The 24,754-nt window shown below is 46.8% G+C and overlaps 1 long non-coding RNA gene across 1 annotated transcript; it reads right to left on the bottom strand.

The window, feature by feature from the left end:
• Window positions 1-2,070: 2,070 nt before the first annotated feature.
• Window positions 2,071-18,443, bottom strand: LOC135399076 (uncharacterized). The gene is made up of 3 exons (XR_010424180.1): window positions 18,038-18,443; window positions 7,132-7,349; window positions 2,071-2,974 (listed from the first exon to the last, which is right to left on the bottom strand). It is a non-coding gene; the product is annotated as an uncharacterized LOC135399076 (long non-coding RNA).
• Window positions 18,444-24,754: the final 6,311 nt, after the last annotated feature.

The following is a 24,754-nucleotide window of genomic DNA, read 5'->3' as shown; positions in this document are numbered from 1 at the left end:
CGATCTTCAGCTCTTGCCTGCTGCGTCTCAGTCAGTAAGTTGATAACATTATCTGTCGCCGACCGACCCTGCCGAAAGCCTTGCATTACTTCGGGGAAGAATCGCAGGGTCTCGAGGTACCAACTCAGGCGGCGGAACACCATGCGTTCCAGCGGGGAGACCAAGGTGTCCGTGTACAGCGCGGCACATGACAGAGAAGAGCGAATCAAGCTGCGCTCCTCAAGCTGATTCGCTCTTCTCCGTCACGTGGAAGTGTCGAAGTACGGAAGCGCGTAGCGACGGCAGCTTGAGCTGAGTCAGTTGCGCCTCGTTTCTGGACGTGTTCAGACGTGTCTCGTGCGTTCTCCGAGAGTTTCGCGAGCGGCTGAGTTTGTGTACGATGTCGTGTGGCGTATGTCATATGTGTCATTGTCTGTATGTGGTGTGGTGTGGCCTAGGTATTCATTCTATATAAGAAACAATTAGCATTAGACATTCGTCTTACTTCTAACTCATTGTCATCGCACTGATTACATTAATCGCCCTCAAATTTTTGTTGCTGTTGTCGTGCCTGACGGGAAACACGTGTGTGAGCTGTCCCAGCTGGCATGAAAGTAATGCTATTCGGTGAACGAAGAAATTTTCGATGAAAGATGAGAATTCATCGTTGATTTCTTAGGCAATTTGAGGCTTTGTTTGTATCTGTCCCTTCTATGTTGTTCCTGCCTCAGAAGCCTGCCTTGAAGAAATTTTGTATGTTTCCTTCCTGTTTCGCAGTATACTTCAGGGGGCCCTTGGAGGAGTAGCCAAAATTAGCGGAATAGCCAACTCCGATATTAAGGCGCCAGCTGAAACCGAATCCTGCAATCCTGTTAAACGGGAGGGCAAAAGTGGCATGTGCCGCCGAAGGACTGCACTGCTGCCTGCATCGAAATTACATTTGCCAGAATACTTCGACATTAACATCTAATCAGCCTTGCGGCCTTCACTGCAGTGCTCCTTATGTTCTCGTAGACCGATAGGCAATGACTTGATAAACCAGACATGCCAATGGAGATACTGCTTTCCAGTGATGGCCACTAACTACTTCTACAGTAGTTTATCTATACCTACTAATTACTTCGCGATGGAGTAGTTTAACTAGTAGTTCAACTACTTTTGAGGGGACGTAGTTAAAACTACTTCTTTAACTACTGCAATGTATTTTAACTACATCTCTAACTACTTAACGTTGTCCATCAACACCAATCCCATTCTATAGTGTTCCTTGGACACCTAAATATGAATCACAAGCAGCAATAAAAGTGAAGATTTAGTACACAAGCACGGCACAATTGCTCTGCACCTCCGTTGTCATCAAAGAAGTAGCTCAAGGTAAAAGTCGGAAGCACAATCGTGCCGTAAAGCTTGCGGCAAAATCGGAAGTAGTTGGCGCCTGCAGTAACCTAACTACTGTAGTTAACTACTCGAAATAGTAGTTTAACTAGTAGTTACACACTACATTTCTGCAAGTAGTTGATAACTGCTTTTTAACTACAATCAGGTAGTTTAACTAGTAGTTTAACTACATGTAGTTAACTACTGTCCATCACTCCTGCTTTCTCATAACTAGCTATTCCTCCTGTTCATATTAACAACTCTGCAGGCACGATACTCTTAGATGTGCCATCATTTTTATTGTGCTTTAATAAAAAAAGGCGTCCCGTAGAACATTTTCTTACTGTGGGTTGCGCACAAGAAGTACTTCAGAATTCAGAGCGCTAATTTGTAACGCATCTTTATTTAGATGCTGACATGAAAACTCAGTTGCAGAGTCGTAGGCTGCCACGTGTGAGCTCCGAATACACAGTTTCCGCGAATGTTGAGCCTGCCATTGAAAATGACCAGCTTAGGCCGCGCCGAGAGACCGCCCTCAGGAGTGGTTCTCCGCTTCTGCCCTGGTACAAACTTTCGACCGTGATGTAATTCCTGCTGCATTCATGCTTTCGGAAATAATTCGTGATAACCTACGATTCTCCAATTGAGGCCAGGTTGAAATTTGAATGAAAGCAGTTCAATTTGCATAAACGATTTAGTCCCTCCTCAGGCGTGTCCCATACTGACGGTCCCAAATTTAATAGTCAACTTTTGGTGCATTCGTTCAGCGACTTGTAAAAAAAAAAATATTTTGTTCCATGAGACACCTTCTACATCAGTCAATATACACTTTGTACCAGTTGTGCGCACAACATTATAGTTCCACGAGATGTAGTCTGTGTCACACGTTATGAAGAGTATTGTTGATGCCTGTGGCAGGTGATTGGTCTTTGTTGCCAGAAGTTCTTAACCGTACGGCAACTTTCGATGGGTATCAGGAGCTCTGATGGTTCTTGAAACATTTTTGAATTCCCCGAAGCATCGTGATGTTTTCTATTTGGATCGCACACTTCACTTGACTACCCACTTATTGAAGGGGTGTCTAGCTTCTCAAACTCATGGAAGCAATTCCGAACCTGCTCCATCTGCCATTACAACAAGTGTTTGGTCAGAATCTGTATCCGGCACATCGGTAGCACACACAATTCTTTTAGTCGTCACATCTCTGTATCAGTCTTCGCAGTGGCCGCCCGAATCGCAGCCACCTCCTCCGCTATCACCCGGATCACCGGCACCACCTCCTGGATCAGCACCGCTTCCCGAACAACAATCACTTACTGATTCAGTGCCTTCATTGTCAACGCTTATACTAACGTCACTGTGATCATAAATGTCGGCTGCATAGAAATGGCCGCTGCCAGACGACAAACTTCTGTCGAACTGTTTGGCGTAACGTGGTTTCCCATTGAGACTCCTGGCTTTGGAACTACTTGTTCGTTTATGGCCACGTCTTGGGTAGCACACACAACAGGCGATGAATAGCAGGATGAAGAGGGCGAACAACCCGATGGCTAATACTGAGATCCCGTTCATTTCTACCATTGTACTATATCCACTCCTTGACGGCGTCTTGTGAAGTCTGCAATTGAGAGATAGACGGATTATAGATCATTGACAACTGAACGACGGCTACGAATAACGTGGTTTTCCTAAGGTGGAAGAAAATTGCGAGCAACTCCGATCAAGGGTTAACAGAGTCATTAGACGTAGAATGCGTTTTCGTCCCCTGACACCGTCCGTCCGTCCGTTTTTCATTTTCGATGCCACCGCACCGGCAGCTCTTAGGAGTTCTCTCGTAGCAGAGCCTTGTGATTGATTGTTTGAGAAAATTTATTTAACGTCTGTCAACACTAGTACACTATTACACTCTTTACAATTCATTCCGATGAGAAAATGCACACGATATTATGTACATGAGTGTGGCTATGTACACATGATGTGGGTTCTATATACACTTACGGAGGCACACCAGCGATACTAACATGCGCACCCTGAATGTATTTAATTATAGTTGTGTTTTATTGTTTATTTATATTATTTCATTATATGATTGATTTATGGCATTCGTGCGTTGCCGATACTGCCACATGGTGCAGTCCCTGCTCTCTGTGCATGCTCTGCCTTCTCGTCTACTTAACAGCACCAACGTTGATTGGAGCAGCACACACACCTTTAGACACCAACGCAAGTAACTCGATCACTGCGCAATACCACCGCCACCATCGTAAAACACGAAACGACGAACTGCACATGCAGTGTTGTAGCTAACGCCACTACTTGAAACGGTGTTACATATACAACAAGTGTAAGGCTTCCTTGAACATGTCTTCTAAAGCGGAAATTCCGGCTGCTCATTACGCTGTTATTCTAGGTCACTACTCCACAATACAACGCCTAGAAGGCGTCGATGCCAAAGAAACGCCTCTAACAAAAATATCAGAGGCGCTTGTTATGGCCCGCATTCAAGATGAGCCCCGTCTTGGATACCGCTGGGGCGCCGTCGCGCCGCTATGGCTACCAAGTTCTGTTCAAGACCTGCGATGGCGCACTGCCTGGGATGCACTACCAACGCGGGATCGACTCAGCTGTCCGGGAGTTTCTCGGACATCCACCTGCGTGCGATGCCGAAAAGAGTCCGCAGTACATGTTTTCCGTGAATACCCTGTGGCCCGCAGAGTATGGTCTATACTATCTCGAAAATATCGCTTGCGGCTCCCTGCTGGGCTCCAGACAAGACTGTACGGTACAACAGAAGGCAAGCTCCGGGTTCTGTTCACAGCAATTGCAGAACAAGATATTAGGAGGGCCCGATGCAGGGACACCATAGAGTCTAGGCAGTGGTGCTCCGTGATGATGTTGGTCGACCGTGTTGGAAGTGAGGTGAGGCAGTATCTCGAAAGACAGTTGCTTATGATGGGTGAGACAGCAATTTCGTCTGCGTGGACCTGTGTCAACATAGTCGAGGTTGCTAACTCCCGGGTGAAACTGTTAACTTTCTATCAAGAATGGCATAAATTCAGTGCTTGCGAACTTACTTGCGAACGTACATCGTCAAAACGAAAGAAATGAAAGGAGAAAGGTCGTTTTGAAGGCAGAGGCATGCCACCCTCGTGTAAATGGGCGGCGATATTGATTTTCATCTGTGACACCTGTGTAATCGGCGTGAATAAACCATCGACGGACCTCTTTGACACTTTGTGACGCTCTTTGTTTTTTGTGCATTGAGATTTCGCACCGGAACTCTCCTACACTGTTGCATTCGGTACCATGTTTTGTGGTGATGTTTTCATCGATTCCGTTTCAAAGTGTATAGATTTGTGTAGTTTCCCTTTCGTTTCTGAATAACGCGTCCTGGAGTAGCAAGTCCCGAGTGGCTCGAGACTAACATCTCCATTTTTTTCTTTTACAAATCAACCAATCAATCAGCTCCTTTTCAGAAAAAAAAGGCTCGTTTTCTAGCGTCACCCAAACGTACCTGGAAGCAAAGGAAAAGCCTGTCAGTGTCCACTCGGAGCTCAGAGGGCTCCGGTTTTTGAATAACGCGGCAACATTTCTCAGTAACCGTTCCCCCTCTTCACGGATCTCGAACGAAGGACACAGACATCCCTAGGGCGCCTGGCTGTATGTTCGCCACTAGTTCTCTGGCCAATAGTGGGGCCCTACCTCGACTCCCAGCTAGTTCACCTACGCCGCCATGGCGTGAGTTCGTGCCCGCCACAACGCTTCACATCCCAGGTTTACAGAAGAAGAGTGAGTCCAGCCCCCTGGTGGCCAGAATGGCGGCTGAGAACCTGATAAGTGACGTCTACCACTCGCATACTCTGGTGTTCACAGATGGTTCCATTGACGACCGTGTCAGAAGCGCTACCAGTGCGTACTACATCCCATCAATGAACGTGGCATGGCAAGGGGAATCAACTAGTTACTCTGTATCATCTTCGACTGCCGAACTCCTGGCTCTTTTACACGCAGCTGCTGCGGTCCAAGTGATAGGAATAGTTAAGGCCGTTTTACTTAGGGACTCGAAAAGTGTGATAACATCCTAGCTCATGTGTGATAGCATCCTAGCTCGCTCTATAAGGAAGTCGTGTGCCCAACATCAACTAATCGGAGCTGATCTTGCTCTCCAATGGATCCCGTCTCATGTTGGCATCAGTGGCAACGAACGAGCGGAACACCTAGCGTCCTCACTACACTTTAGCTGCAGCCCATCCTTACCAGTTCTGGCCGACATCGACAGGCACATGGCCGTTAAGCAGCTAGTTGAAGTGCGTCATCCTGGCATACAGGACATCATGCAAAATCACCGACCTTCTCTTCCCATGAAAGTCATACAGACAGTGCTCCATCGGCTACGCACGGGATCTGCGATCAGAACTCGCAGGTATCCAAGATCGGCTCCAGTGAGGATTCCAGCTGCAGTCACTGTCATCATCCGGAAACTATCGAACATATCTTGACAGAATGCCGCGCATACTATGCGGGAGTCCCACCTCCCACACTCCATGCCTGGCGTAGTGGCGGACATGCTATTCGCCGAAGGTTCTTCTGCAGAACGAACTACCAAAACTCGCAACTTCGTGGGTTTCGTCCAAGAAACAGGCATCGTGCAAAGTGGATGGACTGCGTGTGTGGACAGTGTGTGTGAGTGACTGACTGAGTGTCTTTGTTACTCATTGGTTTTATTGTAGATAGCCATTTGTGTTTTCCTAAGTGATCTGGAGTAGCCGGCTCTTGTAATGAGTGCCTATCTCTCCATTTTTTTTTTTTTTCTTATCAACCCAACTCACCCCTCTACAGTGCACTTCTCATCCCCAGTGCACTTCCGTCTCATCAGTACCGTTCATCCTGCCTATACCTCACCCTTCAACTTTCATCTTCCCCTCCCTTCTTTTCTTCTTTCTTTTTTTTTTTTTTTTTTTTTTGCTATAGCCGTGACGATGCCCACTCGTGTGCGGCCAGCAACGGCGAGCAATTTCGCCCCCCCCCCTCATTTTTAGGAGTATATACACTCTTAGAGCAGAACTTCACCACATAACACGTTGAAGGCCAACCATTGAACAGAGGTACCTTCAATACTTCTGATTTGCGGAAAGTGCGGGGCGTACTGCTTTTGTGACAATTAACATTTCTGCGTAAGTGTCACACAAAGGCGTACCCCTCTCGATTTTAACAATTTAGAGAGAATGATCTCACGCGAGATTATGGTTGACTAGGAGCGTGTTATGCGATCAAATTCTGCAGGCAGCACAGTTCCCTTAGAAGTCTGCCCACGACGCACATTCCCCTAGGGCGTCAGTCGTGACGTTGTCCACCTCTGTGAGGCCGGCAACGGCGAGCCCTTTCAGCACAAGCACCATCACCACCACCATCTGCAGGCAGCTAGCCAACCATCATCCCGAATGACATCGTTCTCTCTCCTGCTTTTGTTGAAAACGAGAGGCGTACAGTTTTTGTGACATTCGTCACACAAACATTGTCACAAAAAGCGGCACGTCGGCGCTTTGCACAATTCAAGACAAACAAGGGTATCGTTCTGTGCAATGGTTGGCCCGTCTTTTGTGGTGAAATTGCGTGGTGAATTGAATATGTCCGCACAGTACCCTTAGAAGTCGGCCTAGGACGCACATTCCCCCCAGGGCGTTAGTCGTAACGTTGCCCACCTCTGTGAGGCCGAGAACGGCCAGCTCTTTCAGCTCCACCATCTGTTTTACGATTGCGCAGCAACTGGCTTACCATGTCGCAGTGTAGTGAATATTGTCTCAATAGATGCCATCAGGTGATGGCACTTAAGACAGCTCTGCTGACGACCTGTGATACTGCAGCTGCCTGGACGGTGGGCGGCGTCCCGCTTCGCCTGCACAGGCACCAAATGGAGCAAAGAAGCACCGCAAGTAGGAGCAGCAGACTGGACAAGATCAGTACAGCCAGTGCATTCTTCGGCATCGCCTACACTGAAAGAAGAATTTGAAATTAACAATGTACGTTATCCGTGCATCGCGTACGCTCTTAAAAATGAACTTCACCGCACAGCACACTCCTACCCAACCATCTTCCCGAGTGACATCGTTCTTTCCCCTGATTCTCTGAAAAAGGGTGGCGTACGCCATTTTTGGTGACATTATACAGTTCATAATTGCCACAAAAATGTCGTATGCCCCCCGTTTTCATCAAATCAAGGAGGAGAACGTTGTCATTCGGGTTGATGGTTGGCTACACTGTAAAAACAGAACTTCACCACACAGTGAATGCCAACCATTGCACAGAATGATAGCTTTATCACTCCCCAATGGGTTGTAGAAAGCGCGGGGCCAACGAATCAGGGGGAAGAGAGATGTCATTCGGGATGATGATTGGCTAAAAGCGTGCTATGTGCTCCCGGGTTCGAATCCAGGTGTCGGCTGTGCTGTCTGGGGTTTTTCTTGGGTTTTCCTCATACGCTTTCCGACATATGTCGGCATAGTTCCCTTAGAAGTCGGCCCAGGACGGACATTGCCCCAGAGCATCAGTCGTGATGTTGCCTACCTCTGTGAGGCCGACAACGGCGAGCCCTTTCACCACCATCGCCACCATCACCACCTCTGTGTTTAGACTGTGTTTCTCCTTCCTCCAGCCTGTACCTCACCCTTCAACTCTCATCTTACTTTCTTTAGTCGTGACGACATGCACTCGTGTGTGGCCAGCAACGGCGAGCTATTCGCTGCGAGATCGACCTATAGGGGGCGACACTGTCACCATTCTAGTGTGGATAAGACGTGGGCCGATGTTCGGATTTGATGGTTCTTTTTCGTAATTCTTGTGTGTATTCACCGGAAGATCACTTGTGCCGCGATGGTACGACACTATTCGGTTCCCCTTATGCACTGAACGCGGAATAAACGTGTAAAAGCAGACGACGCGTCCACACTGCGATAGTTCTCTGTTCTCCGCAGCGCGCCGACACCGTTCGATCTCGGAGCGAATTTCGGCACCCCCCCCCCCCCCCCCCCCCCCCCTCTGTTTTTAGAGTGTGCACTCTTAGAAATGAACTTCACCGCATAGCACCCTCCTAGCCAACCATAATCTTGAATGATATCGTTATCTGCCCTGGGGGCTTAATCACTTCCATCGTTCGCGAGCCAACGAGGGGCGGAGCTCTCGTTAACACGAACACGTGACACGTTCCACGTGACGCGTGACGTGCGTTTTTCGTTAACGGGACAAAGGCGTAAACTCTTGCTCGCGTAACGGCCGACGGTGTTGTCTGCCAACGAATGTGTTCACGTGCTCACAGGCTTCGTCGCCTACATGGCTCATGATCTAACGAGGCGCGAGGCACTCGGGAGCTCGAGCATGTGGTGTAGGGCAGGAGCATGTGGTGTAGGGTGACAAGGGCGTAATCTCTCGGTCCAGTTACGATCGAATGAGATCGTTTGCCTAACGAGTGGGTCCACCCACTCGTTAGAATGTGAAACATCTTTATTTGGAGATTTGCAGAAACGGAATTTCTGCACAAACGAACATGTATTGCTCCAGGACTGTGTACAAAATGACATGCTCCCCCTTTCATCGTATTTACACCAGTGGTTACATGAGGGCTGTGAGATATTCTCGAGAAGATGCAGATGACGACGAGAAAGAAGACGAAGACGTGACAACGACAAGCCATAGACAAACCATGCGAGCTATCCAAACAAAATTAAACAACCTCATTGGTCGACAAGATTGCAGCCTCGTTGGCAGCCGTAGTTCGTTCAGGGCGGTGACATCACATCACTAACGGCTCGTTACGAGCACGATAGCCTCAACGAAGAAGCTGAACAGCAGAGCTGAGCAGAGATTGTGCCACAGTAGGGCGTCGATAAGTTTCTTCGTTTCGTTATTCGCAACGACTTGCTGACGTTGAAGCTGCCCAAGAAAGATGGCGGAGTGATTCTTCGCATGGACGATCACACAAGCGGGTAACTGTGCCCCATGGACGTGATGGCGTCAGGATTCCTTTCAACTGGACGAGACAGATTTTGTAAAGTTATTCCGTCCGCCAAGAAACGCTGTCCGCACCGTTTGTGAGGACTTGCGACCGTGTACTTCACACCGTAGTGTTAAATGCATATAGTAGTGTTCGAATTGTTCTTTTTAATAGTACATTGCGGACATAGTGTTGATGTAGTAATGAACGTGAAGAGCAAAGGATTCTGTGGATTTTCTGAGGTCGATTGTCTTGAATAGTTCCATAACATTCTCTTGCTTCGGGGTGCTAACATGGAATTAAAACAGTTCACTAACGCTCTGTTCAAGCTCACTAGAAAAACGTTGCACTGCGAATTTATTTTATTTTAGGCGTCAGGATGCCTTTCAATTGGACCAGATAGATTTTGTAAAGTTGTTCCGTCCGGGAAGAAATGCTGTTCGCACTGTTTATGAAGCCTGACAGTAAGGCTGCGCGTACTTCCATGCTTGAAGGAAAAATTTACATAAAGTTAATGAAATAAGTGTACACGTTGAGGAGAACGGGCAGCCTCCTCCTCTTTCTTCTTTTGATACTTCTGATAGCACTACGTCTTTCCTTTCTGGTCTCGGACTCCCACGTGCCCTAGAACTCAGCACACACTAGTTCTCGTATCATACTTAAGACCATTCTCACCCGACACCATCGTCAGGGCAGGAAAATGATTTACAATTTTTTGCGTATTGCTCGACGATTATCCTTATATCCTTATATATTTTCACACGACTAGCGAGCCATATATTGAGACGGGAAGAAAAAGAAGATGATGAACGAGCCTGGGAACAAACATTGGAACGCAATGAGCATGCATGAGAGCACGAGAATGCGAGCCATCGGAACAAATGAAACAGTCCTATTGGTCGGAGAAGATGCAGCCTCGCTGCCAGCCTGCTCTTCGCTCAGGGCGGTGACATCACAACACGTGAGCGCTCGCAACGTGCAAAAGAAGAAGCTTCACGAGGAGCACAAATTGTGACCACAGCAAAGCATCGACAAAGTTGCTCGTTTCGTTAGCCAGGGCAGATAACGATCTCATTTGAGATCACGGTTGGCTAGGAACGTGCTATGCGGTGAAGCTCTGTTTTAAGCGTGTACGATAGAAAGGGCATTTGTGACTTGTTACTTGAAGCTCGCGGTTGCGAGGCTGACATATTTACGAGCTCATTACGGTTTATCTTTGCAGTTAATCTTTAACATATTTTACACGACATTTTGAAAAAAGAAAAAAACTTTTTGGTGAGTTGGGTTAAGAATGGGGGGGGGGGGGGGGGGTGCGTACTCGAAAAAAGGTGGCCATTCATTTAACTCCCGTAGGTTTTACTGTGGTATGTCTCGACCTCTTCTCGTTCAATCGAAATATCATGTAATTACCTTGCGTCACTTGCTCAGTTTAAGTTCACTGCAATTCATCTTTTTATTTTATGGTGCCCATGAACAGCTAGGATGGTCTGAGTATATCCCGTATGAAAATGATTTTCTACTTCCTACACACTCGCTATGGACAGCCTGATACCCTATGCAGGGGCTACATACTACATAGAAAATGCATTGAATTTGTATAAAGCTAGTATTAACTAGCAGATTCTGTGTACTTTGAATTGACGACCATGAATGAGAGCAATTGTGTTTTGTGTCCGCAGTGTGTAGAAGAAAACTTTCCTCATTCATGATTTGCATGTAGAAAATTTATAGAATTTTCTAGTTAAAATACGTATGCAATTTCAATGCAGTCGTTGTAGTTCTATAGGCAGGGTGTAGTAGATAGATTGTCCATTGGACAACCATTTTATATGAATATTCTTCTTCTTTTTATCGTAGCCCGTGGCAATTTCAATGCAGTTGCTACCATCCTGACGCTTCGCCTGAAACTTCGCTTGGTCAGTGTCTGCCCGTCCATAGAACCCCCGTGTTCGCAGCTACAGCTGCGTTACTTGGTATGTGACCGATTCCTGGGAGACGGGAAAACGTCGCACGTTTTGAGAAATGCTGCCCCCGCGTTACACGTTGTGTCTGTCCTCTGTCTTCGATGCTCCCCTTCTTTATTGCCTTTCTCATCTACCTTTCTCTCTTACGGAAGTTGCCAATTCTGAGCCTGGATGATTTCTCTTGTCTCAATTTCTTTCCCCACCAAAACACAGCTGCAAACAACCAAATTCGATAGTCGAAAAAAAAAAAAGAAAACGAAAACACACCCAAATATTTGTCGTACTGTGACAGACTTGAGGTGCCTGTAGTGTGATGATTTGCATATCGCTGACTAGATATCACACGGAAGAGAAGTCTGCGTTCTTTTTCTCCATGGACATTTGAAACCGATGAGAATACAGTAGAGTCTCGGCGTTTCCATAGTAACGCAGGTTGCCAGGCGGTCAGCCATCTCCCGCTAAAGCGAGGCACAGCCCGATCTGTTGTACAGGGTAGTGTTTTGGAATTGCTCTCCCGGCGTGGAAGTATGGACATTTCGCTGTATACTCTAAAAACTGATCTTCACCGCATACACTCTTAAAAATGAACTTCACCACATAGCACGCTCCAAGCCAACCATCATCCCGAGTGGCATCGTTCTCTCACATGATTTGTAGAAAACGGGAGGCGTACGCCTTTTTGTGACAATTAACATTAACAACGGCAAGCCCTATCACCGCCACCACCACCACCTCCACCATCATTTTTAAGAGTGTAGCACGCTGTGCCCCAACCATTGCCATGAATGCTGGGATTATCGCTTCTTATTCTAGGTGTACGCCCCCTAAAAGGTGTACGCCCCCATCACTCTAGAATCTAGAGTGATGGGGGGGGCGTACACCTTTTTGTGGCAATTATCATATATCCAGAGTGACAGAAAAAGGTGTACGTTCTCTATTTCCTTGAATCAGAAGCGGTAACCCTATCATTCATAGTCATGGTTGGCGCACAGCGTGCTACGCGGTAAAGTGCTGTTTTCAATGCGATAGCGCGTTTTCGGGCCTCGTCAAGGGTAGCGTCAGTGGAAAGGGGTCCTTTCGTTCACGCGATGCGCTATCTCCCCCTTGTTCCTTTCTTTCGTTTCTTTCTTGCACGCCTTGGCTGATAAGAATCGTTCTGGCGAGCAGAGATTTAGGCCGGATTCACACGGCCTTTTCACACGACCGTTCGTCGTCCGCGTGCTTCAAAAACACAATGTAATGGCATACCAGCACCCTAAGAAAAAAGGGTGTGAAAAAGTGGTAACTTCTATAGTTACCACCTATGTCAACATAGCGTCTGATAAAGGACGTAAAAGGGTGGTAAAAGCAATTATCATATATCCAAATTGCTACAAAAAGGCGTACGCTCCCCTCGCTCACCGAATGAGAAGCGGTAACCCTATCATTCGTATAGGTAGCAGGTAGAACTTTGCAAACTTTTAGGCACAACATATGCGACAACTATTACCTCCTGAAAGGTGTAACTGCTCCACCCTTCTTTCTGAGAGTGAGCCCGATAGGTTCCAATGGGTCCGTTTTGCCTCCCTTAAAAACACGGACGCGAAAAACGTTAGTGTGAATCCGGTGGTGTGGTGATGAATGTCCCTGCTTGCCGTATTTGGCCACGCCAGAGCGGGCAACGTCACGACTTTCGCAGAAAAAAAAAAAAAAATGGAGAAAAGGTTGATGAGTGGAGATGGTGACGATGTTGGTGGTGAAGAAGACAGTGTGAATCCGGCTTTAGCAGGTTGGAAGGTCTTTACGATAGCGGCTCCTAAATCCCGATAAGCCAAACACCTGATTCCTTTTAAGTTGCTGTCCTCATGCTGCGGATCTTTGGTTTGCGGATTTTTATTGCTGGAAAGTAATAGACCACCAGCCGCGACACGTCACATCTAGAATATCATGAGATTGGGAAAGAGTGGATCGTTGCCAAAACAAGCGCACGTGGTTGTTGTTGCCGTCGCGGTATCTGCCTCGCACATGAAGTTTTCCTTCGTTTCTCCTTCGCGCAATAGCATCCATCATCGTGAACGACTATCAAAACAACTCTCGCGATCAGCGGCGACCAACGCACGTGGCGTTAGTTTGCCAATGACACGACGCGACATCTGGCGTTGCGACGTAGACTATTTGCAAATAGCGGGTGATCTATTGTTCTGAGGCAGGGACACACACACCTCTTTCATCTGTTCCTTTATTGCATCGTTTTCTTAGAGCGCTTGCGACCTGCTGAAACTCTCTAGCGTCTACACAGTGCGTTTCATGCAATGTCGTCAATGTCGTCCGACACCACGGAGTGACGGTGTAAACGACGAACTGCGGAGCATTCGCGCAAGTATAGAGCTGGCAGATTTTCCGCCACTGCTGCGGGAGATGCGGGTGAGCTCGCTAAACAAAATGAACGTAAGGGACACGCCGCCGAGAATGCCAGGAAACGACGTCCGGCAAAGCGCACTACTGTTGCTGCCGAAGGAGGGGGCGGAATACGCGTGACGCTGCATCAATACTAAACCCTATTAAGCCTCGAAATACTTCCGTATAACTATTCGTTACCCGCCTACTAGTACTGCCGAACCGAACCATCATACGCACACTGGCCGAAGTCGATCGTAAACGTCGGCACGCAGAAACTTGGCGTGAGCGCCGAACGGCACAGGATACCTTCAGTTTGGACATCGTGGATGACGTGAGTGTGCCGACCACACGCAACGGCACAACGATAGATTGTGTGTACACGAGAAGTGTTCAGCGTTGTTCACACTACTCAGTTTCATTGCGTGCGGACGCGGGCGAACGTTAGTCATCGTGGCAACAGACACGTGTGAGACACTCCGCAGCAGAGCCCAAGGAATTCGCATGAGCTTAACCTTCCCCGACGTGCACATTGAGCCGCAAGCGGGAACGAATCGCCGCCTTCTACGCTTGCGTGCTGCAGCGCTTCTCCTCCTCTGTTTCATATCAATTTCAACATGGTCGCAGAAAACATGGAGTGCATGGAAGTTGAAAGAAAGAAATATGCAGGATTGATTACACTTCAATGCTTTAATTGATTACACCCAAACCAACTGCAGTTTGCGTTACGCCGAAGTCAAACGTGGACTACTTCGAACTTTCTGCCATAACGCCTCCCGAAAGCCGCGCCTTCGCTGACGCTTGCGGTGCCGGCATGTATGTGGACAGTCCAACAGATTGTTTATGTCGTACGTATACGCACGCATGTGTATGCACGCAATGAAACGCAGTAGTGTGAGCCTTATACTAGTGTGCGCTGCGTGGACTACATCTCTTGCATTAACAAACCCATTCTCTGCGTTGCCAGAACTGTAGACCACCCAGACGAAGAGGAATAGTCCGAGTGATCGTGTACGGTGCCACACATACGTTCAGGTTCATGGTCTTAGGAATAAATGGAGAGTTTTCGAAGATCGAAAGGTCTTAACGATAACGCTTCGGAAACCATGAGAAGTCAAACGCCTGATTCCTTTGAAGTGGCTCACACCACGTTGTTGATCTTTGATTTGACAGCTTTCTTTATCGTGTCGTTTCCGTAGAGCGCTGACGATCTGCTCAAACTCCCGAAAGTGTATTTCTTTCGCATCCGAAATGAAGTCGTCGTCCTTCGTCTGTTGTAAACAAGCAGGGTGAAAAACTAAGCAGGGAGCACAGCTGTTTGTTTCTGAATCACGAAAGTGTAGTGGAATTGATGACATATAGTGCACGTCATATAGATCAGGTGATCGGATCCGACCAATCTGCGGTGAGACGTCGCCACAACTGGGACGAACAATTCAGCTGCCAGCGTGGATCGCGTAGACCGTGTTTGTAGATCGGCATACATACGAGATACTAGCGACGGATAAGTGATGCACTGAATTTCGTAGTAGTGTCGCTGCACGCTATGAACTTGAAGGAGAAACAGTTACGTTCAATTCAGCTACACGATCGGTCCGGTTTATCATTTGAATCGAGATCAACGGTCCTTTTACTTGAATTTATAACGCTTAACTCTGCTTCACAAAAGGGAGTTATTGTCACTGAGACATTCTTACGTCACCACTTAACTTTGTGAAAAAGAATTGAGTTCGAGTTAACCAGCGTTATAGTGAAATCGAGCTGCAGCGAGCTGGGAGAGGAGAATTCTTTGTCCTAGTTTTTTTCTCCTCACCCAAACTCCCGGAATCGCGTGAATGACGTCACACTCGCTCCTTATTTTCTTTCCTCCTTGGTTGTAATGCTAGTAATGCTATCGCATTTCATACGCGTTTGGCAGAGCGCCAAAGAGTACAGTCAATTTTTAGAGTGTACCAGTTATCCAGTCAATTTTTAGAGCGTACCGGTAATCCACAAGATGTGGGTTCGAGTCCTACAGCCTGGCTAAACTTTTCAGTGACTTCCATCTTTCAGCATTAATTTCTTAGGCACTTTGAGGCTTTGTATGTATTTGTCCTTTCTATGTGTTCCAGCCTCAGAACATCAATTTCTCATGTTCAACAGATGACGCTTGCGTCGATCCCGTCGTGTGAATGTGTGTATGAGTGAGAAAAATGTAAGAGTGAAAGAGGGATGAGTGAGAGAGTGGTTAGTTTGTCCCTTCAGATGACGCGCCCTTGGAAGTCGAAAAAAAAAAGTGTTGGCTTAGCTCAATTGGTAGAGCCCTGGATCGGTAATCCAGAAGATGTGGGTTCGAGTCCTACAGCTGGCGAACGTTTCCAGTGACTTCCATCTTTCTCCAGTTTCCTCTTCTTTTTCAATATTTTCTCTTTCTCTGCATTCTGCAAGTGATGCCACACAGATGCCGTGCAGGGTTGCAAACGGCACTGCAAACCCTTAAAATATTGACCTGGATTCCTTTCAAATTGCGATGCCCTCGGAACCGTCAACACCTTCTAAATAGTAACGATGATAACAAGGAAAGAAGAAGAAGAAGAAAGAAAGGTCTGGCTGCGCTGCAGCTTTGCATTCTGCATTCTGACACTTCGACATATTATCTTTCAAGAGAGAAGTAAAACAGACAAAATTTTCACCCCATCTTCTTCATTGCGGCGCTGGTAAGCACCAGCAAAGAACGACCTTAAAATGCTTGTCAGAAGCGCATTTCGCGCTCGAACCCCTGCGCATAAACTGTTGACAGCGCAAAAAAAAAAAAAAAACACACGCTGAAGGAATGAACCGTGTTGCAACAGGAAAAAGAAGGGCGAAAGACCCTGAGGTAAACAGCACATTTTTAGCTATTCTCGCAACATCGCAATATACCAGGAGGGCTGTATCGCCCCCTCCTGTAAACAACGAAGCGGGTGCTTCCTTGTAGCCGTGTTTTTTGTCACGTTACAATTGAATTCTGCAGTGAGGTAAAGGAACACTGTCCAATACTATGGCTTACGCTTTAATACGTATACTGCAATGCAATGTGTGGGTTATTTTCGAAAATACATGGATGCATCACAGTAAAACCCCGAGACCATAGGGAGCTAACAAAAACGAACACACACAAAGACAAAGTCTTAAACGCAGCTGAACGTTTATTACACGGACGAACAAATTTGTAGGCAAAACAAGGTCAAGTCGAAAGAAAGAATAGCTTCCCTGTTTTTACTGTCTACACTCTGGTCACCAGCTCGCTTGCTTCTTCGCAATATAGTACAAGCATTTTACTTTGCGGGGATTGCGGGGACACAACATGTACGTTTGGAAGTCACACACACACACACAGACACAAATGCACATGACTGGAAATTAAACGATTTGACAAGACGTCGACGATTCTCTACAAAAATAACTAGGTGTGTCGTACTTTTGTACTTCGTGGAAGGACCTATAGTCATGTTCAGCTTATAAGAACGGAATCGCCGGGGCCTCTTAACCATCACAAGACAATATAGTGTCTGAAACGTTGTATGGTATAAATAGTTTGTTCGGATCACACTTGCGTTTGACAAAAGTTATTTTCATAGTTAAATGCAATAAGAATATATTATTATAGAATATTCCTTAAGCACTTGATATGCCGTTCTTTGTTTGAATACCACTATAGCTATCGATGGATTGATTATAAAAAAGAAAAAAAAATGGAAAGGAACTATAGCTATCATTCGTACTGACTGAGTAATGCCAAAGTTAGGTTTATCTTCATCATTATCCTCAGGCTTTGCCACATTCATGTGTACGTAAAAGTACATGAAATGGCTAATATGACATCTGAATGAAAATAGAAAATAAAAGAACAATCGTGCATGAGTGGCGCATCGTATAGGTGGAAAATACTTGAAGCCTTACCAGTCCAGCCTGCTTAATATGAGGACTAGAAAGATCGCGACATTTTCTATAGTGTAGTATATAGCGCGAAGTATATAGTGCGAGTCAAGCGCTAAAAGTTAGTGAAAAGACATTAGTGACGAGTATCCCTTCTTTTGTACTTTCTCAGAGCACGCAATTATCAGAACCTGTTCCTCCAAGATGGAACAACTGCTTGATCGCGCATCAAGGTGCACTGGCGCAGTAACAGTTCCTATTGACGACAAAACCAGCTAAGAATGAAACATCGGTTCTAACGACAGCATAAACATCTGGGAAAGGTTACAAAATATTGTCGTTAAATATTTTGTAAACTGCCAAACATGCTGGAAGAATATCTAGAGTACATTGAGTCCCCCATATCCCATGCCTAAAAAAGCTCAGCACGCAATACACTGTTCAAACGACCACTCACCTCACCAGGGGTCTGTCCAAACTTCATGAGCGTCTGATATCTTTACGCAGTTAGAGAAAGAAGACTGGCGCTGCGCGCCGCGCTGCGCTCGCGTCGAACAAAGGGAATCCTATGCATTCGCTTGGCCTCTGCGCCCACTCTCAAGCACCGCTTACGAACAGACATCAACATCGAAAGGAAAACTTCCGGAGGGCGTCTAATTGGTGACGGCGTTCTCAGTGGGGCGAACGAGGAAGATGCTGTTTTCGTTGCGTTTGGAATTTGCAAGAAGAGGGCGACGATGAAACAAGAGTGTTTCACGAGCACACTGAAAGACGCCTGTGTCGTATGAAGAAACACACATAACAGGAAGCCAGTTGCCGGCTGGGAGAGTCAAGGTTAGGAAAACAGGTTTCCTTTTCGTTGGAAGCGTCACGTGGCAGCCATGGGAAGTCTTCAGGAGCGCGCTCACCGGCTAAGTTGGTGAACATGGGTTAGAAACCCACGGGCGGGACGAACGACACGGAAACAAATGCACAACGCGAGTACCGGTGCACGATTCAGTAGTGAACCCCTTCGTCGTGAGTAAAATATAGGGACTGCTATGTGTTTGTCTGTGCGTTCCTCTTCCCGCACTTCGTTTTCGAGAGTCGAGTTCGTTGGTAACGTTTTTTGTTTCATTCCGTGTTAGAGCCGCGAAGCAACTGTGGCTATGAGTGGCATTTACGGACGCGGACAGATGGAGAGAGGAAAACAGGAAGGAGCGGGGATCAGGGCTCGTTGATTATGTATTGCATGGTATAGACTTGAGGGATCCGGTGAGGCCAGCGTTTACATTTTTGCCGACTGTATGCTGTGGCAGACCCGGATATCTGATAGCCCTCCTCTCCAGCGCATACAATCTTGCTAAGCGGTATCTGTTAAGTGTGAATATTGCACTCATCCGTACTTGAGTTTAGGTCTGCTTGTGCATGAACAGGATGGCTGCTCTGTGTAATACATTACGGGGACTCGAGCATCGGAAGAGTGCCGACGCCCTGTGTACTTCCTCTGGCTACCTGGGCATCTCCTCAGACCGCACACGAAACTAAATGTTAATCCGATCGGCCACATATGAAGCACACACGCTCAAAGAGGTCATTTTGAAGTATAATGTCGTCAAAGAGGGTTAAATCGCTATTACGGACTACAACAGTAACGGGACCCCGAGCAACATGCCATGCCCATTAGAAGAAAAAAGTACATCTCCAATACCGACGATAAGTATTGAATGGTATACCAGTAATAACAGTGTAGACTACGATATGGCTTCAAACAGGTGACCACTATAACTTGAAAGGAACTGTTACGCCTATACGTTTATATGGTCACACTAGAATATATGCCTCATACGTGTAGGACCCATTATGGGCCACCCACGGCACTGGCTTCCAATTTCAACGTCACTTTTCGGAGCAACATGTCACCACCGGCAGGCCTGACCGCTCGGCAATAACACGTCACCGACGAAACTTCACTAAATAGGGCGCCTCTCCTCACTTATTCCCCCATGCCCTGTCCAGTATCTGTTGTACAGAGAGGCTGGATCGATATAGAAATTTTCAAACCCAGCTACTTTTTGTTGCATTTGGCGCGAAATCTTCAAGCTTGGCTGGGTAGCCTTCTACACTGTTAAAACAGATCCTTCACCACATAGCACGCTCCTAGCCAACCATCATTCCGAATGATATCATTGTGTGTCATGATTTGTTGAAAACGGCAGGAGGCGCGTATCTGGGACAGATTATCTTGTCCCAGATAGGCGCCTCCCCCCTGTTTTGAATAAATCATGACACAGAATGATATCATTCGGTATGATGGTTGGCTAGGAGCGTGCTATGTGGTGAAGTTCTGTTTTAACAGTGTAGGGGCTATTCTAGGGGCTTCATGATGTAGAGCACGTGTACTTCATCGGCAAATGCTGGTTCTCCCTGGTCATGCAGAGAAAAGCGCTACACTGTTAAAACAGAACTTCACCACATAGCACGCTCCTAGCCAACCATCATTCCGAATGATATCATTCTGTGCAATGATTTGTTGAAAATGAGAGGAGGCGCCTATCTGGGACAGATTGTCTTGTCCCAGATAGGCGCCTCCCCCCTGTTTTGAACAAATCATGACACAGATTGATATCATTCGGTATGATGGTTGGTAAGGAGCGTGCTATGTGGTGAAGTTCTGTTTTAACAGTGTACTAACAGCATGCCGCGGGTGGTGCACGATTCCCCCGATTTCAACTCTCCCGCGTGCGATTACACCGGCACGAAACAACCGACTCACCTCCATCTCCCCAATACACCCGTCGCATTTCCCCTGCCTATGTGCGTTGACCCGTAAAGGTTGCAACAGGCAAATGGTTTGGGAAGCTAAACACTCTTTTCATCTTTTATTTTTAAATGGTGAGGCTAAAGCGCGCTATATGCCGTAAAATGCCAAATTTTGTAATGAAACTCGTCAAAGCGGGTGACTGGACATAAGATGCGGTCATGCGCTCAGTCGCAAAGCCGAACAGTAAAAAAAATCCCGTCCATTCAAAGTCTAACTGTACGGGTGAGCTAGCTCATAGCCTCCTATATAGGAGGCTATGGCTAGCTGTACGTCAGCTGCCATTCGCAACAGGTTCTCGAACGTGAGAACGAAAACACAACCACGTGCGACACAAATTATTTCCACTTAGCTGTAATGTATGGATAATGCACTGCAAGCAGCGAAAGAAGATGCTCATCATAATCATCGCACTCATGAAACTGCAAACCAGCGGCATGGCCGAGTGGGCTAAGGCGTCCGCTCGTTGGTGGTAACCAAGGTCGTGCTGAAGACTGGGAGGTGGTGGGTTCGAATCCTACCGCCGGCTGTGCTGTCTGAGGTTTTCCCTGGGTTTTCCGAAGACTTTCCAGACGAATGTCGGCACAGTTCCCCCTGAAGTCGGCCCAGGACGCATACTAACCCCCCTGTCCCCCACTCCTTCCTGCTATCCTCTCTCCGTCTGTCCACATCTGTACGTCGCTCATAGCCACAGTTGCTTCGCGGCGCTAACACCCAATCAAAAAAAAAAAAAAATGAAACTGCAAAGCCACAATCAATCCAACTCTGAGAGGATCACGTGGCCTTGTGGTTAGTTTGAGCGGCACGAGAAGCGCGGAGGGAAAGCTGCTCTGAGTTGTATGTAAACTTGTAGGAGTGAGGCATTTTCTTTTTCTATTCTTATCTGCTCCCCGATAGTTTTCCGACAGCCGACTATTGATAGTATACTATCGATAGTAGTATCGATAGTCTATCGAAAGTCGGCTATCGATAGTTTTCATACTGTCGATAGTTCGATTCCCTTACGACTATGGATAGTGTCGATTGTTCTTCGTTTTGCATCACTACTGCGTTTTCGTAGTACAATGAACATCTTTAAACGATTGTCCCATTCTTGTTGCGGCTTGCAGGTTCTACAGGTTACGTCCCATTCCGACTATTCCGCCTATTCCGATTTCGCCTGATCCAAGTTATCGGATAAAAGAGGCGGGAGGGGTGACTGGCGTTTGGCGAAATGAGAATGCCGCGCAGTCTCTATAGGCGAAACGGGACTGTCGGTAAGTGGACGTTACGACGTACCAGCCCCGCCCCGATAGTGATTGACGTCTGTATGAAATTAATGTGTTCATCTGTCGACAGCACAACATAGTCTTAAACAAGGACCCTTTACGTTTCCAAATCAAGATGTGCGCGACTTCACTGGCACAGCTAGGTAAAACTCGTTCATGACCATGGTCATTCGTTCTCACTCATGCTGAGTGCGGCGAATGAGTAGAACATCAGCGAGCAATCGGAGAGCTGATCGGTTATGAAGCGAGCAAGCCGTGAGCTGAGCAGGGAGTGAGTAAGCATTAGTGCGTAAATTGATAGCCGAGCGACGAGAGAGTGGGTGTGAGTGAGCAAACGAGGAGCTCAGGGGCATATGGGTGAGCAGGAGTAAGCGGGAATCACAAATGCCCATCTCTGATCTCTATAATAATGAAACAAGTCGATTGTTATGGAATAAAACGTTTTCGGTGAATGGATGGATGAACGTTGCAGATAAAAAGGGCGATTGGCTCCACTACAGACTGCAGGAATGGGACCTGCTTCTACTATGTAAAATCGCTAGCACACACGCATACACATTTTTCGTGCAACTCGAAGATTTGTGCAACTCGAAGATCGTGCAACTCATTTGTGCTAAAGTAGCGTCTAAAATCATGCTTTGTAGAACCCCCCTCCCCCCAATGGCGTCGCAAGGACTTTTCAAAGTATGTAGAGGAGGATTCTTGCAGTGTCTCTTCCGTTTTCTTTTTTTGTACGTCTGTTTTTTTGTAGTCTCCCAGGTTTAGAAGAGACGCTTCCTTCTCATTAGTCGCTTTTGAACATACAAATTGACCTCGGCGCGGTAATTTATGCGCAGGCACTTTTCTAGGGCAACTAGGAAAAAGAATAAAGCAGCTAGAACAAGCCTATTTTCTGTGCCAGAAGTATTTGTATGGGCAAGGTAAGTTTAACTGGTGTGTGATGTATTGGGGCTAGGTGGCTGCCCTAAGGGCGCCTGCAGCTCCAGTTCTTACGCGTTAAAATATAATAATAGGGAGTGATGGAATTTAGAGGCGGTCTTCTATACCGCTGTCTTTTAAGAAAGCGCAGAACGCTTTCAGTGCTTTGGATTGGCTTTGTGGGCCATCTTCCGGCAATCTTGCAAAAGAAGAAAGGCCTGTTGTCCAGTGCCGCTAGAGTCTGTTGGAGTTTAAGTCTGGCCTGGCTATATTCTGGGCAGTGCATGATTATGTGGTGTATATCCTCTTGGATTTTGCATCGTTTGCAATGGTTTGAGTCGCAGAGCCTTAGCTGGTGCCTTGTAGTTCTTGTGTACAGCGCTCCAAGTCGTATGCGATGTATGGCTGTTTTGACTGATCGTTCAATTCCTTTTGGAATTATGCTGTCTGCTTCAGGGTGGATGAATGCAAGGTAGCCCTTTGGTCTCATTGTTTGTTTCCATATTGTGCGCGATCTTCTTTCTGTACTTTTACGGAGAAGGCTCTTGGCATCTGACTTTGTAAAGGGGATTGCAGATATCCTACTTTTGCTAAGGGTTTCCTTTGCAGCTCTGTCTGCGCATTCATTTCCGTGGATGTCGCAGTGGGACAGTATCCATTGGAGTGATATATTGTGCCCTAAGGCTTCGGCTTCGCTGTGCGCCTTCATGATGTTGTAGACAATACGGTCTTGTGGGTCCTGCTTCTGGATGGAGTAGAGGGCCGCTCTGGAATTGGAGCACACTACCCATGTCCCGGCTTGTGATTTTCTGATGTGGCGTATAGAGCTTTCAAAATTGCATGTTGCTCTGCTGCCGTGGATGTTGTCTTGTGCGACAACCTGTACGTCTTTGTTGTGCCGTCGGTTACGAAAGCACTTGATGATCTGCTTTTCGACGTGGATCCGTCGGTATATACCTGTATTGCTATCGGGTAGTTTTCTTCAATATGGTGCCATGGCTAGTGCTTTTAGAGCCACTTGTGGTGTTTCGTTTTCCTTGTCAATCCCTGGTACTTAAGTCGAGATCTTTGGTGGGAGTATAGGAGCCAGGGGGCCGTGTACTGAAAGTGTCTTTTTGTGCGATGCTTAGGAAGGATGCGGTCCATGTATCGGATGACCTTGTGCATGCTACATTTGGTGCGTTGCTTTATCTTGTCGATGAGGGGGAGCCCGTAGTGTCTTGTGAGGAGAAGGAGAAGGTGGCGCTCGGTTTCTTGTTTTCGAAGGGTTTGGATGGGGGGCTCTCTTCCTTCGGCAAGTACTATATCCGTTCTGACAGTTCTAGGAAGTCCCAGGCAGATGCGTAGACTGCGGCTTAGGATACGTTGCAGTTTGTTATCCTGAGACGAAGAGAGATTCTGAAGACAAGGGATGCTGTAGGCTATTGTTTGCCTGATGAGGCCACGGTGCATTGCTTGAAGAGCCTTGTTGTTACCCCATCGGTATCCGCCAAGGATTTTCATTATGTTGAAGTAGGTCCTTGTCGATTTTTCCAGGTGTTTCACTTGGTCACCCCATGTTGTATTCCTGTTGATGGTGACTCCTAGGTATTTGTGCTTGGTGACCCGCCTTATTCCGGTTCCGGCCACTGTGAGTTTAAAGTTTTTCAGTCGTTTTCCTGTAAAGGGTAGTACACGTAGACGGTTTTGCTGGTTGAGAGGTCCATGGCTCTTTCTTCAAGGAAGATGGGGATGGTCACTAGGGCATGCTGAAGTGTGTTTTCTATTGCCTGTATCCCTTGAAGAAAGAGCCATATGCAGAGGTCCACTGCTCCATATGCAGAGGTCGTCGGCATACTTGGTATATTTTACTTTGGGTGGTAGTAAGCTGGCGAGCTCCGACATGAGCAGATTGAAGAGTGTCGGGCTGGGTACTGCTCCTTGCGGAACTCCTTGTATAAGTGTGACTGCACAGTAAATCATTTTACACCTTTATTCGCTCAAAACAGGTGTATTGTTATAAAAACACCATTTTCTATCCCGCTGATTGAAGCAAAAGGTGTAAAAAGAGCATCATTAGAGGTGTAACATCAACATACACCACATTTTATCTCATGTCGATCATTAAGAGTGTAAAAAGAGTGTTGAAAAAGCTGTTTACGCTCTATACACCCTTTTTACACCCCATTTGATCTGGGAATATGGTGTT

This window comes from Ornithodoros turicata, chromosome 1 (genome assembly GCF_037126465.1).
Source record: "Ornithodoros turicata isolate Travis chromosome 1, ASM3712646v1, whole genome shotgun sequence".
Lineage (NCBI taxonomy): Eukaryota > Metazoa > Arthropoda > Arachnida > Ixodida > Argasidae > Ornithodoros > Ornithodoros turicata.
Note: the sequence above shows the minus strand (reverse complement) of the source record. Positions and strands in the feature narration are given on the sequence as shown.